The sequence below is a fragment of the Hypomesus nipponensis genome, chromosome 22 (genome assembly GCF_054491055.1).
Source record: "Hypomesus nipponensis isolate SF chromosome 22, ASM5449105v1, whole genome shotgun sequence".
NCBI classification, from domain to species: Eukaryota; Metazoa; Chordata; class Actinopteri; order Osmeriformes; family Osmeridae; genus Hypomesus; species Hypomesus nipponensis.
Genome location: NC_140382.1, coordinates 897,458 through 910,595, shown reverse-complemented (window position 1 = coordinate 910,595; position 13,138 = coordinate 897,458). Strand labels below are relative to the sequence as shown.

The window sequence follows — 13,138 nt, the reverse complement described above, 5'->3', positions numbered from 1 at the left end:
AACCTCAGACAGTCTGCCACTGGGCCAAATGAAAAGCTCTATTCTTGATTTGCAATGCAGCTAGGGGAAGTCCTAGACCATAAGGGGCAAAGCTGGGGCCACTTGTGATGTTAAAAAGGCAAGTTACATAAAAAAAATATTGCTGTCATATACCATATTTCTTTGATTAAACGCTGCAGACAAACAACTAGACAAGGAGGTCAAACAAACGCTGAGTGTAAAATTGAAGCTGCGCGTGTCTCTCCTTTTTGTAGAAATCTGAAGTAGCATGCCAAAACATTCTTATATTTTAGCTTTCAAACAGAAAGCTGTGCAGAAAGCACTCACAAGCAGCAACAGACCTGTAGCACGCAAACTTGGGGTTGATGAAAGGCACATTGACCCAAGCCGAGGACTTCAAGTATCTCTGGGTCTTGTTCACGAGTGAGGGAAGAATGCAGCGCAAGATCGACAGGCGGATCGGTGCGGCGTTCGCAGTGATGCGGGCTCTGCATCGGTCCGTCGTGGTAAAGAAGGAGCTGAGTCGAAAGGCAAAGCTCTCTATTTACCAGTCGATCTACGTTCCTACCCTCACCAATGGTCACGAACTATGGGCGGTGACCGAATACAAGCGGCCGAAATGAGCTTTCTCCGCAGGGTGTCCGGGCTTTCCCTTAGAGATAGGGTAAGAAGCTCGGTCATCCGGGAGGGGCTCAGAGGAGAACCGCTGCTCCTCTGCGTCGAGAGGAGCCAGCTGAGGTGGCTCGGGCATCTGATCAGGATGCCTCCTGGACCCCTCCCTGGTGAGGTGTTTTGGGCACGTCCCACTGGGAAGTGGCCCCGGGGAAGACCCAGGACACGCTGGAGGGACTGTCTCTTGGCTGGCCTGGGAACGCCTCGGGGTCCCCCAGGGGGAGCTGGTGGAAGTGGCCGGGGAGAGGGAAGTTGGGGCCTTCTTAGGTTGCTGCCCCCGCGACCCGACCCCTGGACAAGCGGTAGATGACAACGACGACAACAGCATTTTAACCCTGTTTGTCCAAAATTTCTAAAAGTTGGTACGCATGCCTCATACTGCTCATGGGGAACAAAAGAGTATCAAGAACCCACAATGTCGGCAGCATGGACATTTCTCTACAGTGACAATTTGTGAAGAATTTTTGAAAATGACTTAAAATCAGCCATTGATCCAATTGTCTTGAAATGTTGTGTACATGTGTGAAATACATGTCTGTGTCATGTCAATTTGGTAATGGTTTGCAATGTTAAGGAGGAAGCCGCCATTGCTGCCTGCAGCTATATTTAGGATTCCTCCGTCAGGAGGAAACCTATTGTTATTGTTAGTTTTATTAGGATTCCTCCGTAAGGAGGAAACCTATTGTTATTGGTGGTTTTATTATTTGTAATTCTTGTACCATGGGAGTCAATGGCAGCCCCTAGACCCCATCGACAACTTTTTGTGAAATTTGGCACACTCATTAAGGACAGTTTCTTCTATACCTACACCAAGTTTCATGTCTCCCATTAGACCACTCTAGCGCCACCAATGGGTCAAAGTTGGACTTGTGTTTACACACGCAACTTTTGAACCGTATGACTCATTTTCAAAATGAGGTACCATTGGATTCCCTGGATCAAGCCGAGTTCAACGCACACCATGGCGTTAATTTCCTGTTATATAGATTTCCCGCCATTTCCGGTTTTATCAAAAACCTTTGAAAGCCTACTCCTCCTACAATTTTTGTCATATCTTCTTCAAAATCACCAGAGATGATCTTCAGACCAAGCCTCACAAAAGCTATCAAAGGAATTTTGATCCTCATAACCGTCTGTCCGGTACAGCCAATCAAATTCATCAGAAAAGCCGCCAAACAGGATGTGAAGTCATGTCTCAGCAAATCTTTGAGATATCAACACTAAACTTGGTAGATCGGAGGAAGGCACTACAACATGTTACCATGTGCAAAGGCAAATTCATATCTCTAAAAATGATTGATATAAAGCAAATTGAACTTATCGCTAACGCTAAAATAATGCTTTACACATCAGCCAGTCAAAAACTGATACTCTGATTCAATCACAAGTTCATATGAAGACTCTTGAGAATGTTCATAACACAAATCTGTGAAAAAGTTAACTGTAAGATGAAAGGTCGATTTTTGGTGAATATTTGAAACATGCTTGCTTGGCTAATTTCTAGGCAAATTTACAATGAATGTCTCCCCTGCTCCTCCCCGCGCGTGCTCCAAAATCTCACACACACTCAGCCTTCCCTTGACACACGCGCGGCCAAGACGCACACGCAACATTTCAGGAGAGTGTGGGCTGACCAAGCCCCCACTCATTCCTTGGTCTTTAGCAAAGAGCCCATGTGGCTCTTGATGGTATTGCATTTCCGATTTTGTATGCAATGGTAAAAAGGTCTCAAATCCTGAAACATTGATAGTGTAGGCCGAGAAACACTTTAACAAAAGCCCATGTGGATCTTGTTGGTATTGCATTTCCGATTTTGTATGCAATGGTAAAAAGTTATAAAAATCCTGAAACATTGATAGTATAGACCAAGAGTAACTACCACACCACAAATGGCCCACCATTAACCATAGGTGGCGCTACAGGCCACGCCCAAAAGCACAAAGATACAAGGCTTTCTGGAATGGATAGGCTCATCAAGCCCCCTCCCTTCACTTATTGGCTTGAAAAAAAGGCCCATGTGGATCTTGATGGTATTGCATTTCCGATTTTGTATGCAATGGTAAAAAGGTCTCAAAATCCTGAAACATAGATAGTATAGGCAAAGAAACACTTTAACAAAAAGCCCATGTGGATCTTGTTGGTATTGCTTTTCCGATTTTGTATACAATGGTAAAAAGTTATAAAAATCCTGAAACATTGATAGTATAGACCAAGAGTAACTACCACACCACAAATGGCCCACTATTACCCATAGGTCTTCCCTTGACACACGCGCAGACTTGGCAAGACGAACACGCAACATTTCAGGAGAGTGTGGGCTTACCAAGCCCCCACTCATTCCTTGGTCTTTTGCAAAGGCCTTGTGGATCTTGATGGTATTGCATTTCAGATTTTGTTTGCCATGGTAAAAAGTTCTCCAAATCCTGAAACATTGATAGTAAAGGCCAACAGTAACAACAACACTTTAACAAAAGCCCATGTGGATCTTGTTGGTATTGCATTTCTGATTTTGTATGCAATGGTAAAAAGTTAAAAACATCCTGAAACATTGATAGTATAGGCCAAGAGTAACTACCACACCACAAATGGCCCACCATTACCAATAGGTGTCGCTACAGGCCATGCCCTAAAGCACAAAGCACTTCACTTCTTGTGAAGATTAAAGCACTTCACTTCTTGGCTTGAAATAAAGGCCCTTGTGGATCTTGATGTTATTGCATTTCAGATTTGGTATCCCATTGGAAATTCTGCAGCATTGATTTTTCTATACAGTTACAATTTGTCAAGAATAAACATTTTTCAATGGTTCGCAATGCTTTACACGTAAGCCAGTCTAACAAGTTCATATGAAGACTCTTGAAAATGTTTAGTACACAAATCGGAGAAAAAGTTGACTAAGATGAAAGGTCGATTTTTGGTGAATCTTTGAAACATGCATGCTTGGCTAATTTCTAGGGAAATTTACAATGAAATGTGTCCCCTGCTCCTCCCCGCGCATGCTCCAAATTCTCACACACTCATTCTTCCCTTGACACGCGCGGGCTTGGCAAGACACACACGCAACATATCAGGACTGTGTGGGCTGACCAAGCCCCCACTCATTCCTTGAATATCAGCATAGGCCCTTGAGGACCTTGGTGTCATTGCATTTCCTACTTTGTATGCAATAGTAAAAAGGTCTCCAAATCCTGACACATTGACAGTACAGGCCAAGAGTAACTACCACACTTTACCCAAAGCCCATGTGGATCCTGTTGGTATTGCATTTCCGATTTTATATGCAAAATGGTAAAAAGTTATAAAAATCCTGAAACATTAATAGTATAGGCCAAGAGTAACTACCACACCACAAATGGCCCACCATTACCCATAGGTGGTGCTACAGGCCACGCCTTAATGCATAAAGATACAAGGCTTTCTGGAATGGATAAGCTCACCAAGCCCCCTTCCTTCACTTACTGGCTTGAAATAAAGGCCCTTGTGGATCTTGATGGTATTGCATTTCAGATTTGGTATGCCATTGGTAATTCTGCAGCATAAATTTTTCTATACAGTTACAATTTGTCAAAAATAAACATTTTTCAATGGTTCGCAGTGTTTGGAGGAATCCGCCATTACTGCTTTTAGTTATATTTAATATTCTTGTTCCATGGAAGTCAATGGCAGCCCCTAGACCCCTTCGACAACTTTTTGTGAAATTTGGCACACTCATTAAGGCTGTTGATTCTATACCTACACCAAGTTTCATGTCTCCCATTAGACCACTCCAGCGCCACCAACGGGTTAAAGTTGGACTTGTGTTTACACACGCAACTTTTGAACCGTATGACTGATTGTAAAAAATGAGGTACCATTGGATTCCCTGGATCAAGCCGAGTTCAACGCACCCCATGGCGTCAATTTCCGGTTATATAGATTTTCCGCTATTTCCGGTTTTATTTAAAACATTTGAAAGCCTACTCCTCCTACAATTTTTGTCAAATCTTCTTCAAAATCACCAGAGATGATCTTCAGACCAAGCCTCACAAAAGTTATCAAAAGGAATTTTGATCCTCATAACCCTCTGTCCGGTACAGCCAATCAAATTCATCAGAAAAGCAGCCAAACAGGAAGTTAAGTCATATCTCAGCAAATCTTCAAGATATCAACACCAAACTTGGCGCTCGGGGTTGGTCCAAGATGGCGACCTGTGCAGACGTTTTACTCTGAGCTCCGAGATTCTGACCGAGTACCAGTTGTTTAAAATGAATAATTAAGATTATATTATTGATAAATGGAGTGAACGGTTGCTCTTGCTTCCAGTAAACTAATTTGCCCGAATAAGGAGACTTTAGTTGGTCATATTGAGTGAATTAACAACTAGCTAGCTAACTATTCGCTGTTAGCCAAAGTTTTGCTAATACCAAGACACGTGCGATAAGATGTCAAAGAGAGACGCCAAGAATGTGAGACAGGGAGGTTTGATGATGGATATAACTGATGAAAGCTCGTTTCCCGGTTTATGTACTCCTCTGCCTCATACTCCATTAAAAAGCCCAAATCCCAAGAAGATCTGCACGAAAGAAGATTTAACAGTATCAAATGCCGACATCCTAAAAGCCATTAATGGTTTGAATGACCGTTTTTTGAAGTTTGAAGAAATTGTAATGAAGAATACAGCCGAGATTGCCAGAGTGCAGGAAAATGTGAAAGGGCTGGAAATCCAGTGGAAAGGGACTGATGACACAGTGAAGAAGATGAGTGACCAGATGACAACCCTGTGGGAGAAACAAGAAGAGTCGGAGCGGTACAGTAGGAGATGGAATCTTCGTCTTCTGAATCTTCCAGAAAGCAGCAACGAGGATGTGAGGAAGGAGGTGCTGGAGATTATCGCTGAAATCATCCCAGAGGAAAAGAGCAAGCTTGGGTTTATGGTGGACACCGTGCACAGGGTCGGACGCCCAAGAGAAGATAAAAGCAGTCGTCCCATCATCATTCAGTTCACTATGCGCACCTTTAGATACAAAATATGGAGAGCTTCTTTAAACGCCGACGTCATCAAGAAGAAGAACCTCCGGATAGCTGAGGATTTAACCCAACAGGAGAGACAGTGCAGAAATAAACTGTGGCCTCTTGTGCAGCAAGCACGCGCCAACGGGAAGAAAACTAAATGGCAGGGTCCTGTTGTCATCATTAACGGTGTGAGACACACGGCATGACTTGTTAAAATTACCTTAACGTTAGGCAAACTTTTCAAGTTCGATATACTCAAACTTAGTGGGTTAATTTGCTCTCCTTGTATGAAACTAATAGGGCAATATGTTCACTCCAATAGCTAAAACAAGAGTTTCAGGAGTTAATTTAGGTACCCGTGTTCAGAACGTTCTACTTGGCGGTAAGCTAATCTCTGTTATTTTCTATCTCAGAGTGTTTTTTCTTTAACTAACGCTAGTTCATATAACCTTACAAACATCCAGTTAAAACGTATTATTTTCTTTATTATGACAGACTTCCATTTTAGTTCCTTAAAAATATTATCTTTTAATGTCAGAGGTATCCGCGACAGCACCAAAAGGAAATCAATTTTTTTGTTCAGTAGACGACAAAATGCCGATTTGATATTTTTACAAGAGACTCATTCGGTCGAAAGTGATGTGAAGTTTTGGAAAGCGCAATGGGGCGATCATTGTTATTTTTCTCATGCCTCTCAACAATCAGCAGGTGTCGCCATTTTCCTTAACAAATTTAAAGGAGATATAGTTGAATCAGTGATCTCAAATGAGGGTAGATGGATAATCCTGGTTTTCAAATTTGACAATTCCTTCTTTATAGTTTGCAATTTATATAATTATAACAATGCAGCTCTGGCCAAAATAATGTTTATACAACTTTGTACTAAACTTGACACCTTTAAAAACAAATATAAGGATGCACACTTGATTATTGGAGGCGATTATAATGATGCTCCAGATGATCTTGTTGATAGAATGCCTGTTAAATCAACTCCATGTTCAAGATTTAAAAGTACTGTATATATTTGTGAACAACTGTCAATTATAGATGTTTGGCGATATTTAAACCCCGACATTAACGAATTCACCTGGAGCAATGCCAGTGGATCCTTACAATCTAGGATTGATCTATGGCTTATATCTCCCTCTTGTTTGCAGTTTGTGACAGACTCATCACATAGTTATGCCCCACTTTCTGATCACAAATTAATTTCAATCCATTTAGCAGGAACAAAACAACAGAAGGGTAATATACGTGGTTATTGGAAACTAAATAATAACTTATTAAAAGACGCTGAGTTTTGTGATTTAGTCAAAGAAACAGCAAAAAGCATATTTGGTAATAACGAAATGAATCACATACAAAAATGGGAATATTTCAAGTTTAAAATCAGAGAAATGGCAATTAAACGAAGTAAAGTAATAAAAAAACATAACATAGCCAAAGAAGTCAGTATTATGGATAAATTAAATGTGCTAATGAATAAGGGTAATCTTTCAGAGGAAGAAGAAACGACAATGAAAAAATTAAAAGAGGAAATAGATAAAATGTATATTGAATTGGCTAAAGGGGCATTTGTAAGGTCCCGAGCAAAATGGCTGGAACAAGGGGAAAGAAATTCGAGTTATTTCTTTGCTTTAGAGAAGCGAAATCACAAAAGAAATAATTTAACTACTCTTAAAATTAATGATAACATCACCTCTAATTCTTTGGACATTGCAAGACATGTTGGTACATTTTATAGCAATATTTACAAATCAAATATTCAATTTAGTGATTGTGATAAATTTATTGAATCAGTTAAAGAATTTACACCAACTATATCTGATCACTTTAAGATGGAATGCGAACGTCCCATTACTAATGTGGAAATCTCAGAGGCTGTTAGTGCAATGAAAAAAGGGAAATCTCCGGGTATTGATGGGCTTTCAGTTGAATTCTATTTGCATTTTTGGGAAACCATTGAAAATCCTTTATTTGATTTATTCAAGGAATGCATTTTAAATAAGGAAATGTCCACAACTATGAAGCAAGGTTTAATATGTCTTCTCCCTAAACCTGATAAAGATCACTTAATGATAGAAAATTGGAGACCTATTACACTCCTAAATATTGACTACAAAATGTTATCATTGATTTTTGCTAAACGGTTAAAAAGAGGTCTTCATGAGATAATACATGAAACACAAACAGGATTTATGTCTAACCGTCACATTAGCTCTAATATAAGACTTGTTCTTGACCTGTTGGACTATTCTGATAATATCAACACTGATGCACTGGTACTATTTCTTGACTTCTATAAAGCATTTGATACGGTAGAACACTACTTTTTACTCAAAACACTTCAGATTTTTGGTTTTGGACAACATTTTATATCTTTAGTAGAAATGCTTTATAAAAATATTGACAGCTCTGTGATATTATATCCAAACACCACAGAAAGATTTCCTGTACTGAGATCAGTTCGCCAGGGATGCCCTATTTCACCGTTCTTGTTCTTGCTGGTGGTTGAATTATTGTCATTACATATTCGACATAATCCTATCATTAAAGGTTTATCTATTTTTGGTAAGGAAATTAGAATAACTCAACTAGCGGATGATACAGCTCTCTTTTTGAGTGACAAACATCAGATTGAATATGCTATAACCCTAATTGACCAATTTTCAGCTGCTTCGGGTTTAACACTTAACAAATCTAAATGTGAAATCTTATGTTTGTATCAGACAGAAGAGGAAAACATGTTTAATATACCTGTTAAGAAATGTGTTAAATATTTAGGCATTCATATTTGCAAGGACCACATGGAACGTCAACAGCTTAATTTTTCATCTAAATTGAAGGGGACTAAAACAATACTGAATTTATGGCTTCAGAGAGACATTTCTATTTTGGGAAGGATTCTTTTGACGAAAGCAGAAGGGATTTCAAGATTTGTCTATCCTGCACTTTCTCTCAATGTTCATGATTCAACATGCAAAGACATAAATACTATGTTTACAAACTTTGTATGGAAAAATAGACACCATCATTTAAAAAAAGTGGTGCTCTCTGGTTCTAAGGATGAAGGTGGATTTGAACTTCTGAACTTTGGGGACTTGAATTACACCTTTAAGGTGAAATGGTTGAAGGAATGTCTGAGAGCGCCGGAGTCTTTATGGTACTTCATTCCCAATAATATTTTTCGCAGTATAGGAGGTCTTAAATTTGTATTGAAATGTAACTACAGTTTTACAAGATTGCCGTTGAAACTATCACAATTTTATCAACAAGCTCTTTTGGCCTGGAAGCTGTGTCATTCTCACAACTTTTCTCCACACAAATCTATTTTATGGAATAATGAATGCATCACTAGGAGGAACAAGTCACTCTATCTGCAGAATTGGATTGATAGAGATATTATTTTCTTAAAAGACCTTTTTGATTGTAATGGACAATTACTTAAATATGAATCCTTTCTCAGAGAGAAGTCATTCCCGATAACATTTAAAGAATATAGCTCGGTTTTCAAATCTATACCTACTGGCATATTAGAATTAATGAAAGGTTATAAAAAACAAAATGAGGTTTCTGGATTTAATTCTACTCTTTATATAAACGGTATTGATATTATGAGCAGCAAATGTACTAATAAGCTAATTAGAAATTGCTTCCAAAATTCAAAGAAAATAACACCTCGTGGAAAGTTTTTCTGGAATTCTCATTTTACTGATATTAAATGGCATAGGGCATGGCTTGTTCCTTTTAGATATTGTATCACAAATAAAGTTAGGGAATTACATTTGAAAATACTGCATAATATATATCCTACAAACTTGTTTATCTCAAAATTCATGCCTGTTGATAATTACTGTAGCTTTTGTAAAACAGAACAAGAATCGTTGACCCATCTTTTTTATGGATGTTCATTCTGTATTACATTCTGGAAAAGTCTTGAAGATTATATTGTATTTAAAACGACACATACAGTCTCGCTTGAAGGGAAACATATTATTACTTATTTTGAATGTACAGATAGCAATTTGGGTAATATTGTTAACCTATTTATTTTATTAGGTAAGTTCCATATTCACAAAGCAAAGTTCTCCAAATCAACCCCATGTTTTAAAATGTTTCTAATTGAAACTGACATGTACTTCGAGTCTCTTAAATTGGTAAAAAATAAGAAAGGTAGTATAACAATGGATATCTGCTCAAAACTATTCAATTAAGAATTATTGCTGTAAGTGTCTTTAAGGAAGTTTGCAAGTCTGTCACCTTGTAACATTTTTTATTTTTTGTCTCATTTTTTTTCTTTGTTGCAAATTGTGAAAATTTGATTAGTTGTAAATTGATTTATAATAATAAAAAAAAAAAAAAAAAAAAAAAAAAAATCAACACCAAACTTGGTATGATGACTCGGAACCCTCTTCTGAGGATATCTACACAATTTGGTGTCATGTGATCACTGGGCGTGGCCGCAGGAAGCAAAAGTGTGTTTTGGCCAATAACTATTGATTTGTTTGCCTTTATTGAGTGATTCCTTTGTTTCATTATATCTTGGGACATCCCGTGTGTGACTCATAATAATTTGTGATAATAGCCGAATTTATGCGGCCGCCATTTTGAATTCATTGAAAAACGTTTTTTCTGTACTCCTCCTACACATGTTGTCAAATCTTCACCAAATTTAGCAGAGATTATCTTCAGACCAAGCCTCACAAAAGCTAACACATGGTTTTCTGATTTTCGAAACCGTTTTTCCGGTACAGGCAATCAAAATGTGCCGTTAAGCCAGCAAACAGGAAGTTGGGTTGTATCTCAGCAAATCTTTGATGGATTCACACCAAACTTGCTGCGTGTACTTGTTACCCTCTTCTGAGGATGTCTAAAATGTTTTCTGGGTTATTTGACTGCTTGGCCACCTCATTGCTGCTTGCAGCTATATTTGGAATTGGTCAGATTTGGTATCCCCTTGGTAAGTCAGCAGCATTGATTTTTCTATACAGTTACAATTTGTCAAGAATTAAAAAAAATCTATGGTTCACAATGTTTGGAGGAATCCGCCATTACTGCTTGCAGTTATATTTATTATTATTATTATTCCGCCATGGGTGTCTATGGCAGCCCCCATAAGCGCTTGGTCGAAAGTTTTGAAATTTGGCACACTCATTGAGGACAGTCCCCTGGTCCAATTCACAAAGTTTCATGTCCCATGCTTCGGCACTCTAGCGCCACCAACGGGTCAAAGTTGGAGTTGTGTTTACACACGCAACTTTTTAACCGTATGTCCCATTTTCTAAAATGAGGTACCATTGGATTCCCTGGATCAAGCCGAGTGCAATGCACACACTGGCGTCAATTTCCGGTATATAGATTTTCCGCTATTTCCGGTTTTATCAAAAACCTTTAAAAGCCTACTCCTACACATTTTGTCAAATCTTCTTCAAAATTCCCAGACATGATCTTCAGACCAAGCTTCACAAAATTTATCGAAGGATATTTAATTTTCAAAACCGTTTGTCCGGTACAGCCAATCAAATTCTGCAGAAAAGCCGCCAAACAGGAAGTGAAGCCATATCTCAGCAGTTCTTTGAGGCAGTGACACCAAAGTTGGTAGGCCTACTCGGAACTTTATTCTAAGGATGTCCTCCAAAAATGGTGTCATGTGACTAAAAGGGGGCGTGGCCGGAAGCATAAACGTGTTTTGGCTAATAACTGTTGAAGTGTTTACCTTAATAAAGTAATTTCTTTGTCTGTTGATGTCTTGTGAGATATCAAGCTTGACCATCGATAATATTTCATAACAACCGAATTGACGCGGCTGCCATTTTGGATTTCATGGAAAAGTGTAAAAACCTTTTACACGCCCCAAATTTTGTCCAATGTTTACTAAATTTGGCACAGATGATCTTCAGACCAAGCTTCACAAAGGTGTCTGATGGATTTTCCATTTTCGAAACCGTTTGTTCGGTAGAGCCGATCAAAGGCGGCGGCGAAGCCACAAAAGACACTTTAGAGCGTAACTCAGCAACCATTTTAGCGATTGTCACCGAACTTGGGTTCCATCGTTCCCAAGAGGAGCAGAGGAGGCCTGTGGTGTTATACCAGAAAAAAACACTTTAAACACTCAGTACTTTGGAACGCAAACAGATATTTCAACCAAACTTGGTGTGTTGCATGAGTGCAACAGGTTGTTGTGACTTAATTGTTGCGCAAGTGCTATGGAGGCCATGTCCTGCTCTGGACTGCTTGGCCCCTCCATTGCTGCTTGCAGCTATATTTAGGGTTCCTCCTGTAGGAGGGAACCCTATTGTTATTGGTGGTATTATTATTATTATGTTTTACCCATGGGAGTCAATGGCAGCCCCTAGAGCACAATAGTAAAAAGTTGAGAAATTTGGCATGTTGAAACTGCAGACCATTAGTAACTACCATACCACACATGGGCCATGTGAGACAATAGGTGGCGCTACAGGCCACGCCCCAAAATGTCAATTTTTAAAGTGATGCCATTTGCAGGCCATAAGTCCCAAAATGCTGAAATATATTACAGATGCCTTATTTCTTATGAGGAACAAAAAAGCCTCTAGAACCTATAACGGCCGCCATATTGGATTTTTCTGTACAATAAAGATTGAGGAAACACGTTTTTTCGCTACTCCTCCTACATTTTTGGTCGAATTTTCTTCAACGTTGCCAGACATGATCTCCAGACTGAGCCTCACAAAAGTTATCAATAGGATTTTTGATTTTCAAAACCGTTTGTCCGGTACAGCCAATCCAAATCATCAACAAAGGAACCAAACAGGAAGTTGGGTCAAATCTCAGCAAATCTTTAAGATATCAACCCCAAACTTTGTATATCGGTGGAAGACACTACAACATGTTCCCATGTGAAAAATTGACTTAATATCTTAAAAAATGACTGATGTAAAGCAAATCGAATTTATCGCTAACGCTAAAATAATGCTTTACACATCCACCTGTCTAAAACGGATACTCTGATACTATCACTAGTTCTTGTGAAGACTCTTGAGAATGTTTAGTCTTCAAATCTGAAAAAAAGTTGGTTGTAAGATGAAAAGTAGATTTTTATTGAATATTTTAAATATACATGCTTGGCTAATTTCAGTGATTTTTGGCTAAATCCTCTCTCCCCTCTTCCTGCCCGCGCGTGCTCCAAATCCTCACACACACTCAGCCTTCCCTTGACACACGCGCGGGCTTGACAAGACGCACACGCAACATCTCCAGAGTGTGGGCTGACCAAGCCCCCACTCATTCCTTAGTTTCTAGCAAAGGCCTTGTGGATCTTGATGGTATTGCATTTCCGATTTTGTATGCAAAGGTAAAAAGTTCTCAAAATCCTGAAACATTGATGGTATAGGCCATGAGTAACTACCACACCACAATGACCCACCATTATCCATAGGTGGGCGTACGGCCACCCCCCCAATTGTCAATTTTCAAAGTGATGCCATTTGCATCC

The 13,138-nt window shown here is 39.1% G+C and overlaps 1 long non-coding RNA gene across 1 annotated transcript; it reads left to right on the top strand.

The window, feature by feature from the left end:
- Positions 1–4,851: 4,851 nt before the first annotated feature.
- Positions 4,852–10,040, top strand: LOC146235940 (uncharacterized). Its single transcript, XR_014741044.1, has 2 exons — positions 4,852–5,850; positions 5,987–10,040. It is a non-coding gene; the product is annotated as an uncharacterized LOC146235940 (long non-coding RNA).
- Positions 10,041–13,138: the final 3,098 nt, after the last annotated feature.